Below are 10,527 nucleotides of genomic sequence, written 5' to 3' on the forward strand. Positions count from 1 at the left end.
CGACACCAGCGAGGCTTCAATCGGTCGACCGTTGTGACAATTATTAAAACAAAGCCCGTGTCTTAGCGCTTGTGAAGGGTTCCGCTCCTATGTCGGATACAATGATCACAAAACAAGGTTCTTTGATACTTGTTGAGATGGAGAGGATTGAGGACCAGGTTCCTTCGTAATAGCTAAGCACAGCCTCCCCTTCTTCTTCTCCATCTACCTCACAGCACTAACGCTCAGTACGTCATCTTGTTTATTTCACTGCATTTGTTTTTTTATACAAAGTATTTTGATGTAAATTCTGACTTTAATGGTGGAATCCGACTTGTCGAAATTCATGTTAAGTCACTACTGTAGGAACGGATCTGTCGTAGACCGAGGACTCCCTGTAATACATTTTACTTCAAGAAATCCCATTAACAGTGGACACTAAATAAAATTGTGGCTAAAATTACGCAGAGAAAATTAATAACATTATGTAACCATGTATACCGTACCAAGATACTGTACATACATGGATACATGCAATATAAACTACAGTAGAATTGCAACTTTCGGAAAGGCAGTCGTCAGTCTTAAACCAGGCCAGTTTTGAGTCCATGAGGAAATGATGTTAAGAAAGGCAGGTGGGGGGGTTCCAGTTTTGGGAGCAGAGTCGCTGAAAGCCTTGCTTCCCGTCATCCTAAGATCAACAAGATGGTGAAGACAAGAGGCGGATGGAAGGGCGCAAAAGAAAGCGGTGATATGGAGAAGATCGGACAGATAAGGAGGACCGAGATTCTGAATTGCCAAGAATGTGTGAAGAAAAGAATTTTTAATTCATTTCTGTTCTGTATGTAACTGCCATCGAACGGAGTGGCTGTAAGATGCGGGTGATATGGTGGTGCTGCGTTTCAGTAAACAACCTCGCTGCAGTTTTGAAACAGCTGGAGTTTATGAAGTGAGAGAATTGCAGTAGTTGTTACTGGAAGTGACAAGGTTGTGGACAAGAATAGCGATATTGTGGAGGGGGAGTTGGAGCCTGTTGTTATTGCGAAGGTGAAAGTGTGATGACTGGGTAATGTTATTTATATTCTATGGGAGTGAAACAAGAAAGAGCAGTCAAGGATTTATGAGGCGAGAACAGTCAAATTTGGAAAGCTTGGTTTTGTTCTGATGAGGAGAAATTGAATATTATCGCTCTTGTTTTTTGTGAGATCTGAACCGAAACATGATTGGATTTTTGAAAGACAATAAGTAAGAGAAAGCGTTACGAAGCTGAACCTAAAACAGCCTAAAAAGGATACATCAAATGACTTGAGTGAGTATGCAAGAAGTAGTTCTCAGTTTCAAAGATTACATCCTTCCTTCTCATGTGACATTGGTTAGTTGTTCCCTAGTTGGTTTTGTTAATCATTACGCAATACCCAATAAACAACACTAACTGGTTAATTAAGTTGTTGAAATAAACCTGAATACAACATAAATATGGATCCGATTAGTCAATTATTTGATGGAACAATCAGAAGAATTCCAAAAGAAATGCTCAATAGTCACGAGCCTAGATTGATTATGCTCCAGCCATTATCAGCTGATAGTTTTCTGTTTGATATAGTGGTACTGCTCTCACCTTTTAGTCCTTGTACTTAATGTTTTTATTTTGTCACCAAACCACAGTCAGCTCTTTTCAAGACCGCATCGAAGAATGAGGAAAGGGGAAAGTAGGACGACAAAGGAGGGGACCAAAACAGGATAAGGACATTTGGGGAATTAATATAGTTCTGGTGCCCGTCAGAATTTGGAGATTATAGAGTATAAGGTATCGTACATATGTACCATTTTGCATATTCTAAGGGAGAATAGATGTTAAGCTAGTGATACAAAATTGGTAAATCGGGATCCAAAAGTTATTTGCGGACCCATTCTGGGGTGGTCGTGGAGAATAAAGTAATAAAGCTGCCCTTTTTAAAATGCAATTGGCCTAAAACATATTGACTTACCGACAATAAAAGTCATAAAAGTCCAGAAACTATAACGTAATAACTTTTGACTAATAACGTAATAGCTTATTGGCTGGTTATTATTTATTGATTTAATAAAAGAAAGAAAGATAAAATCTATGTACATACCTTTTTTCATTTTTTTTTTTTTTTACATCACAACACGCTCTCTACACTAGACGAGCAAATAGAATAACACCTGAAAGGGGTGGGGCCACCATAGTCGTATATCCTGATTGGTTGAGTCTACTCTCATTATTGAAGATCGACTAATGGGTCGCCGTCTCTATATTTCCAGAAGGGTTGGGGTTTTTGTCCTAAATCCAGATGTACCGTCTTAATACAAAAAAACGAACCACGGGGCTACCCCTTTGAAATTGTGAGCTAGTCTCTTGAAAAAAAGAGGGAGAAAAAAATAAAAGAGGGTAACAATTAGCCCCAGAGGAATGCCTGCGCAAGGGACATTTGCCCAATGCGCCATGTTGGCCTACATATCTCCCAAGTTGTCACAACTAGCCACATGCAGACTGTACACCATGCCTCGTACTAACCACTTCACATTGCATCACAGTTTTGTCAAATGTCTTTCAAAGTTTTACTTTAATCACTGACAGTTTAGTCAGACAGATATAATAAAAACAGAGAGACCGGACGGCCGTGGTATTCCGAAACTAATGGAACAAAAGCTCAGAAGAGTATAAATTTAGTTCAGACATTTATTAGAATCAGATTCTCCCTTTATTAAGTAAGTGAACAACGCAACAAGGAATTTATTTCTGATAGGCACCCTAGTAGGAAATTTATTGAGTACGACAGCAGCAAGACAGTCAATTGACAGTGTTTTTTTTTGTTGTTGTGATCTTCTCTTTGTTCATATTCATAGTGATCCGTTGACTACCCAGCAACCCCAAATGGGACTAAGTTCACACTATGTTTTTATAATGTGTTGGCCACCACAACACACACAAAAAAAAGAAAACCAAAATCATTGTATATATATTGTTGCCCAAGGTGCCTCAGCCCTGTACAGTAGATATTAAATTTACATCAGCTGAAAGAAATCAAACTCTAAAAGCAATGTGACCAAACGGGCTGTGCCTCATATTGCTGTGCCAAAATGAATGAAACCAAGGAGGGAACAGAAACAGCAAAAAAGGGCAAAAAAAAGAGCTGATGTAAAGCCAGAGAACGAGGGCAAGAAATCTGGTCCCCTAATCAGGAGCAAATCTTGATGTGAAGTGCAAACTGGAGGAATAAATACTGAATGGAGACTTGGGGGAGAAGGGGAAGAGTTTGTCTTCCAAAGACAGGAGAGATTATCATTTGTTGGTAAATTACAAGGATCATTGTAAATAGTAGAACAAACATGGGCCAGACTTTAATAAGGATAACGTTTCATCTGAGGCAGCCATACTGCTGGCAATTCATGCCCGTTCACCTTTTGCCTTTACAAAGGGAAAAATGTCTTCTCGTATCATTGGACACTTCTGAGAAGTGAAAAAAACAACAACTAAATACTCATTTGCTTCATTATATTCTTTTGGACTGTGAGGGTTTTTTCTCGCAATATCATCAAACATTTCCTTATCTGCAATTGAACAAGCTAATGAACAATATCAAATATTATGTATAAAGGGGAAACCAAAAGACTAGAAAACACAAAGCCATCAATGCAATACAGTACAATTCTACTTCAACACAATTGCCTATTACACCTTCAGTAATATGGACAAGTATGTTAATACTGAGTACTCAAATGAATACATCACCAACAATGTCAGTTGAAAAGATCACAGGAAATGCATTTTTTTTTCACTGAAATGTTAATTTTACAGTAATAATCAGATTTTTCACGAACCTCCGGTGTGGGGCTGGATCCAAATGCAGGACTCCAAGACGAGGACATGATGTTAGGCGTAGTTTTATTAAAACCTGAGGTCATACATGGTCTAAGCAGTCCGAGAAGGCAGAGGTACAGAAATGCTAACCAAAGTCAGGATCCAAAAACAAATTATAAAGTAGGACTTGACTATGGAACATAAACTAGGACATGACTAAACTGAGGTGGCACAGGAACAATGTGACGAGGATAGCTTAACACTACACTATTTTCAGTTGTGGAGATTCCTACTGTCAGTGAATGCAACTCACTAACTCAGGGCACAACGAACTGGCAAATGAATACTTTTCCCTTATTGGATCATTCATATTCTCAATTTAAAAACGGCTAACAACTTCACATTGATTGGCTGTCGACAAATGGTAACATCGTAGGTGGCCGGCCAAGCGTTTATGGCCAATTTGTGTTCATTTCATCCAGGGGGAGTCTTCCTAACGTCATGAAGCAGAATTCGCCAAGCGTCAGATTGTTCGTCTACTCACACCCTAAAGGGAAGGGAACAACATTTTTGTTTTTGTTTGGACAGCAAATAAACACTAAAAAGAGTAGCAGGGAACATTCGAGCATGAAAACAATACTGATTGTGATATATATTATTGACTAATGAGAAAAAAACAACAACATTGCCCATATCACTAGCCTTCGGCTTCACCTCACCAAGTCAATGTGTGTGTCTGTGCATTTGTGTGTCGGTGTGTGTGAGTGTTTATTTGGTACTGGCCCCCTACTATTATAACAGCTGGCTCTTGCTCTTAATCCAGCATGTCTTTCCTTGTACTCGCTCCTCGTTCTGAACCTCACGCAGAGATGTGCGTCCTTGTGAGAGCTTACTGACGCCACTGCGGCTTAACTTATGCTTTTTTTTTTTTTTTATCATTTCACATTTTGAAATCTACTATTTCTCAGCATGAAAACTCAGATATTATACAAGTCTGGTTTATTTTGGAAATGTGGCATTTGTGTATGCATCACACTGCAAGATACAGCCGGAATAATTGTTTGGCTATTTAACATTTTAAAATCATATTGCATGCATCTGGTCATAAAGACCAGATGCTGTTTTTGGAACTATTTTTGGGAATAAAGCACAAGACGGAAACATTATTATTCATCGACACTACAATTGATAGTTTATTATCTAGTTGTTACTAGAGTAAAGAACTAGAACTTGTCACTTGTACAATTGAACTAAACTGTAACATGATGTGATTTTATCATGAGTTGAAATACAATTTATCGTTTCCCTTTGGCTGACGATTACAAGAAGGCTATTGTTTAGGACAAAAGAATAGTTGTATCTTGAAAGTCCAATCTTTTTGGCGAGATTGTTTGACCTCCACTTCTTTGTTGATTTAAGTAAGATTTTAGTATTCTTAACTGTCATATAACTGTAACAACTTGTTCACCACTGTAATATTGATTAAAAAGAACATTCCTGAATCTAAAGAAATGTAAGGTCGCAATGAATGTTGAACATATTAGAGAATAGTTGCTCACATTTGACGTACAGTGACGCCTCGGTTCTCGACCACAATCCGTTCCAAAAAACAGTTCGAAAAGGGAATTGTTCAAAAACTGAATCGATGTTTCCCATTACAATGAAGGGAAAGAAATAATGCGTTCCAAACCTAAAAAATTAGGATTTTTTTTAAAGCAATATAAGTATAGTTTAAATACTTTGTATAATAAAATACTTTAAGAAATATTTATTTTTTGCTTAAAATGTATGCTTTAATAGTAGAGTACGCTAGGCTGGGAGTGCATTGCCGTATCTGTAGAGACTCGGGCCCCAGCCTTGTAAACTGTTTTTTATTAACAAAATAACTTTAAACAAAGAATAATGAGGGGGAAAAACATTTCTTTGGAGCCATGATTCGGGGTTAATACGAGATGATGAGAATGAGATGAGAAGAAAAACAACAGTTAGTACCGGGAAATGTCTGTGTACAGAGGCTGCATTATACAGAATAACAAAAGTGCGCGTTATGTCATTTCTGGGTTGTTTTTTTTTCGGGGGGGCGTTCAAATACACAATAACAAAGCCTTTCATGGGTAGGTCAGCTGCTTGCACCGTGCGCATTATGTTATTTCCGTTTCTTTTTTCGGCGGTGTGGGAATTCACAACAAAGTGCGTCGTGTGTCAGCTGGTCTGGCCGCGTGCAATATGTTATTTCCGGGTTTTATTGGGAGCGTTTGAGTACCGATTTTCGTTTGAAAACAGAAGCAAAAAAAAAAAAAATCTCAAAATTTTTGTTCGAAAACTGATTTGTTCGAAAACGGGGACATTCGACCACCGAGGCTTTACTGTTTTCAGTGTGTCAGCTGGTCCAGTCAGAGTTGGTTTTTTAATTTTATTTTAGTCTTATCTTTTATGACCCCAATCCCACAAAAAGCTATAAAGCTTTATCTAAGTGGGGACATGTTGTTTATGGCATTGGGAAGATGTTGATGTACAAGAAGGCCATTTTGAGTCATGAAACTGTAACTTTGAAGGATCGCTACTTGTTTTACAGCTCCAGGAAATATTTAAAGCGACAATCTTTTTTTTTTTTCCCCTCAGACAACATGATTGACAGGGACTCATCACAGAGTGAATATGCATGGTTTTGCAACAGCACACTGAGCATTGCTTTTAGCAATTCACTTGTCAGTCAAAATAAAGCTGTTTTTGGGGCAGTTTGGTGGGGGTGGGGGGTGGTTGTGTTGGGGGGCTTGGACGTATGTCACATTCATCTCAATGGTGTATACAATCGGTAAATCTGAGTTGTTTTAAACCTAAATGAAACTGTCAGCAGTGATGGGATACCGGAGAGTCGATACCTAAATCAAGCGTTCCCTTTTGCAGGAACTCAATCACTAACTTGTCACACAAGTGCAAAAATAAGTTAATCACGGTAAAAGATGGAAACAACAAAGCACTGGTTTATCTTGGATCACACATTGAATGAATTGATATAAATTTAAACAACACCAAAGCACAAGGCACATATGAACTTTGGATCAGGAAAATGAACTTTGACTTGAGAAGACAAGTCAAGAAGGTTGAAGGAGGATCTTTCATGCATAACTCATCAAACCAGCTCCACTGTTCTCTCATCATTACCCTGCAACCTAATGTAATGCGATGTCATTCATAATGCACAAAGAGCAAAGACAGAGGAGAAGCCTTTCATTTATCGATACGTACGTGTGTTAGATCCTGGAAATATGCTCAGATATGCCTGACCGAAAGCATAATCCAAACATGAAATATGCATGCAAATATTTATGAAGGCTTTGTTGCAGCTGTTTGGAGCCAAACTATTTGGGAATGAATATGTTAGACAAACATAACTCGTGACTTAAACAAAGAGAAATGTTGTAAAGAGGTATTTTGAACAAAAAGGGTACCGTATTTTCTGAACTATAAGGGATACCCCATTATAAGGCGCACCTTTAATGAATGGCCTATTTTAAAACTTTTATTTCCACATATAAGGCATTATCAGGTGCATAGAATACACGCTGCAGTAAAGACTGGGGTTACATTATGCATCCATTAGGTGGAGGTGGACTAAAGGCTCAATATTGATCCATATATAAGGCGCACTGGATTATAATGCGAACCGTCATCTTTTGAGAAAACTAAAAGCTTTTAGGTGTGCCTTATAGTGCGGAAAATACGGTATTTTAATGCAGACTGCTATCTAATGTTGCTACTATTTGAATGGTTGCTGTTGTGGAATAAGAATATCGACATGCAACTCCAACTGCTTTTTATTGGATACTAATGATGAGAAAATTGGGGTTCTGTCCACTCTACGCGTACATAGGATACACGAACCTGCTTAAATATCTGTGGATTTGTTTTTGGTTTGTTTATTTAACTAAATGTGTGCATGTATTGAATACTTTCCTGTGAAAACTACAGCAAAAGCCTGCCAGTGGTAAAATAAAGGATGTGATGATGGACTAAAAGCACCATTACCCTTCTGGAACATGAAGAGAATAAGGTGAGGCGGGAACACTCTTTAGCATTCTTCCAGATACAGTATTACGAATTGGTCTGTTGAGCAAAAGATAAAAGGGTATTTTTGATTTCCTGTTCATAGCTTTTTGCATCTGAGTATATGTATATGGGTTATGAAAATATTTATATTTTTTAGGTCTGGAGATCATTGGGGAGCTCAAACAAATGCCACTAGAAAAAAAAGAGGCGTCTGGTCAGAGTCCCTCCTGTGTCCACAAATCAGTCTGATTATCTGTTATTTATCGAAAGTGGCACTTGTTAGGAGACAATATGTATTTTTTTTGTCTAGACAACATGCAAATAATAGTGTGTGCTCCTAGGGTTTCAAAGCCATCAGGAAGATTCAGGAGTAGGTAGACATGCTCGATGGCCGGGGGCGGGCGGATTGACGGAAATGACAGACAGCCACTAACCTTCTCACAACGTGACCCCGTGATTGACATATCTGAGGTGAAAACGTGGCCTGCAGAAGGAGCTGATATCACCGTGGAGGTCAGGGTTGAATGGAGCGAGCAATCACTGCAATCTGTGTGTGTGTGTTCGTGTGAGAGATAAGTGAGTGTTGGTAAGCAAATTTGGATGCCCGGATCTTACATTCCCACTGCAATTTCCCCCGTGTGATGATATCAATTTAGGTGAATGATTGGACTTGCCATTGAACTGGAGGATTATCATTTGATGCCATTTGATACCATTTTCCTTAGCCTGTCATTGAAAAAAAAGAAAAAAAAAAAGAAAAAGAGTTTTGTCACTAATTGGATTCTTACACAAAGCGAAAGTAAATAATGTGTTGAGAAACCGGAGGTGACAGTCTCAGTCGAAAATAGACTAAACCCCCAGCATTGATGTAATTAACCTATAATACTTTTAAATGTCTGCTCTAATTGTATTTTCATTTGAACCTACCAACCGTCTTTGCCCACGGACTCTCGTTTAGGTGTATTTGGACTATATTCCCGGCACCCACAGCTCCATTTTAAGGCCAAATCGTTTAAGGGGATTGATGTACTGTGATTTTTGTGGATGTCCAGGCATGTTTTGAAACTATCAAAAAGAAATAATGCCATGCAGTAAAATTTAGGTGACACGACAAGAGGAATAATCTTTTTTATTGTGATGAGCACACATATATTTAATTCCTCTGCAGTTGACCCATCAAAGTTGTGAACACAGCAAACACATGCTGAGTGGGCAGGCGGCTACTTAAAGGGAAAATCCACTGGTTTGCATTAACAATGTATCCAATAGGTCATGTAATATGTAATCTATTTTGACAATGTGATGTTAAATCCTCTCTCATTTAATAGTGTTTTGAGAAGATTTTTATCGACGATGAATTTTCAGGGGCGCTGCCATTTTCGCAAGTCACATGACCTACGTGCGCGGATGTGACGTGTTACGTGCCGCAACAAAGGCTCGATTACATGGGACACCATTTATGCCCAGCGCTGATTTCTCGGGTTTATCCCCATCTGATGACGAAATAGCAGTATCGGTTGAGCCGTGAGCTTGCTCCCCGAGCCCTGAAAATCGCTCGCCGGGAAGCGAGCTTACAGCTCCCTCGAGCTCGCTCCCACAGCTCGGGGAACAAGCTTACGGCTCCCCCGAGTCCCGGAGCTGTGACGCTCACGGCTGTGTATGGAAGTATTCCTCAGTCTTCCCGATCAAACGACACCGCTATTTCTTTATCAGATGATAAATCCGAGAAGTCAGCGCTGGGCATAAATGATGTCCCATGTAATCGAGCCACGTAGGTCATGTGAATCGCGAAAATGGGAGCGCCCCTAAAAATTGTCGTAATTGTCGATAAAAATGTTGTCATAACACTTAAATGAGAGAGGATTGAACATCCCATTGTTAAAATAGAGTACTGAATACATGACCTATTGGATACATTGTTCATGGAAACCAGTGGACTTCCCCTTTAAGCATCCAGGAAGCAGTTCAGGAATTCAATGTCTTGCTCAAAGACACAACATCGGTGGGATGTTGAAGATGAATGGTTTGTTGCAATGTCAAATCCTGACACTACGTAAGACCATAGAATCTTAAAATTGGATGGGGTCCATACTTGGTTGGGAAATATGTATTTGCCAAAATGTCACAGTCCTTTCAAATGTTGTCACGTTCTGCAATGTGTACGTAAATAATGTATGTAATAACATGTCACGTTTCAGTGAAAGATTTAACATCACCCCATTTGATGAGCTCTGACTCAAACTCTGGAAGAGCTTCTTCTTAATTAATGTGGTCACAGACATGTTCTGTTTGATCTGTAGAAAGCCTTGACAGAACGTTAAAAAGATGAAGGACCACATGTGAACATGACGGGCCAAAAGGGGCGGTACTGGCATCTGTGGTCGACCGCAAGGTGAACTGCGGTTTGCCTTTGAGCCTCTGGGAATCAGCAGCCCCCTCCCCTCACTGCCTGCCATTGACACATGATATAGACTGTCAGTAAAGTTAGTAAGACTTGAATATGCGGGGGGAGTCATCGACGGTGTAGTACCATTGCCTGACTTTGGTGCGTGGAGTGTAGATTCAGTTCCCACTGTGAATGTGAATGCAAATGCTTTTCCGTCTCGAAATGTGCCCTGTGGCTTGACTGGCGACCAGTTCAGGGTTTAGTCCGGGTCCAGAGCCCCGTGACC

General features: G+C 39.5%; 1 long non-coding RNA gene across 1 annotated transcript; it reads right to left on the reverse strand.

Annotated features, from left to right (window-relative positions):
* Positions 1-8,529: 8,529 nt before the first annotated feature.
* LOC133504776 (uncharacterized) lies at positions 8,530-10,527 on the reverse strand. Its single transcript, XR_009796076.1, has 3 exons — positions 10,386-10,527; positions 10,072-10,304; positions 8,530-8,581 (listed from the first exon to the last, which is right to left on the reverse strand). It is a non-coding gene; the product is annotated as an uncharacterized LOC133504776 (long non-coding RNA).

This window comes from Syngnathoides biaculeatus, chromosome 8 (assembly GCF_019802595.1).
Source record: "Syngnathoides biaculeatus isolate LvHL_M chromosome 8, ASM1980259v1, whole genome shotgun sequence".
In the NCBI taxonomy this organism is placed as follows: domain Eukaryota; kingdom Metazoa; phylum Chordata; class Actinopteri; order Syngnathiformes; family Syngnathidae; genus Syngnathoides; species Syngnathoides biaculeatus.